The sequence below is a fragment of the Nematolebias whitei genome, chromosome 4, assembly GCF_014905685.2.
Source record: "Nematolebias whitei isolate Nwh7 chromosome 4, NemWhi1, whole genome shotgun sequence".
In the NCBI taxonomy this organism is placed as follows: Eukaryota; Metazoa; Chordata; class Actinopteri; order Cyprinodontiformes; family Rivulidae; genus Nematolebias; species Nematolebias whitei.
This window is the reverse complement of record NC_056501.1, coordinates 53,271,370-53,272,562: the sequence shown is the minus strand read 5'-3', so window position 1 is coordinate 53,272,562 and position 1,193 is coordinate 53,271,370.

The following is a 1,193-nucleotide window of genomic DNA, read 5'->3' as shown; positions in this document are numbered from 1 at the left end:
GCAAAGACTGGTTCATCCCAAAGATCCAGTCCCCCGGCACAAACAGAACAATGTTGTGTGTGCTGTTCAGTGTCAGGAGGGTGATCAGTCTTACATCGGGGAAACTAAACAGCCACTGGCCAAAAGGATGGCCCAGCACAGAAGATCAACATCATCAGGCCAGGACTCTGCGGTCTACACTCATCTCCAGGCCAGCGGTCACTCTTTCAGGGATGAAGATGTTCACCTCCTGGACAGAGAGGAACAATGGTTTGAGAGAGGAGTAAAGGAGGCCATCTTTGTGAAAAGAAATTGTCCATCGTTAAACAGGGGTGGAGCCTCCGGGTTCAACTGTCCCCCTCTTACAATGCTGTGATTGCTAGTATCACTCAGCCCTCTGTGAACAGTAAACAGCCATCAGGTGCTAATGATCCATTGTTAGGCTGATGGTCCTTCTTGAGCATGTGATCAGCTGGTTTTGGTTGTCAGCAGCAAAACTTGTTGATCCACTCTGAGACGGTGCTATTTAAGAGACTGAGCTGAATACAGCTCCTCAGACTGAGGAAGTCTCTCGGATGAGAGACGAAACGTTTCTACATTTTTTTGTTGATTTGCTTTGTTTTGTGTGTTTTTTTTTTGAATGTCCAGAGGACCAGATTTAACTTTTTTAGATTAATATCTCTTGTTACGTTGGGAAAATTTAAATCAACTCTAAAGGAACGAGAACTCAGATCACTTGGCTCCTGTAACTGCTCTAATGTGTAATTATTGTGATTTCTCCTGGATATGTATTCTGTGTATTTGGTTTAGTATTTTGGATTTGTTGTATGTTTTATGCTGATGTCTTGGCCAGGTCACTCTTGGAAAAGAGGTTTTTAATCTCAATGAGTTATTTTCCTGGTTAAATAAAGGATACATACATATTTATACATACATATATATCTATATATAGTATATATAGATATATATAGATATGTGTAATATGTGTATATATGTGTGTGTGTATATATATAAATATATATATGTGTGTGTATATATATATAAATATATATATATATGTATATATGTATATATATATATATAAAAAAATATATATATATGTATATATGTGTATATATACATGTATATACACAGTAGATATATATACACATATACACACATATACTGTATGTGTACACATATATACATATATACATATCTATATATCTATATAT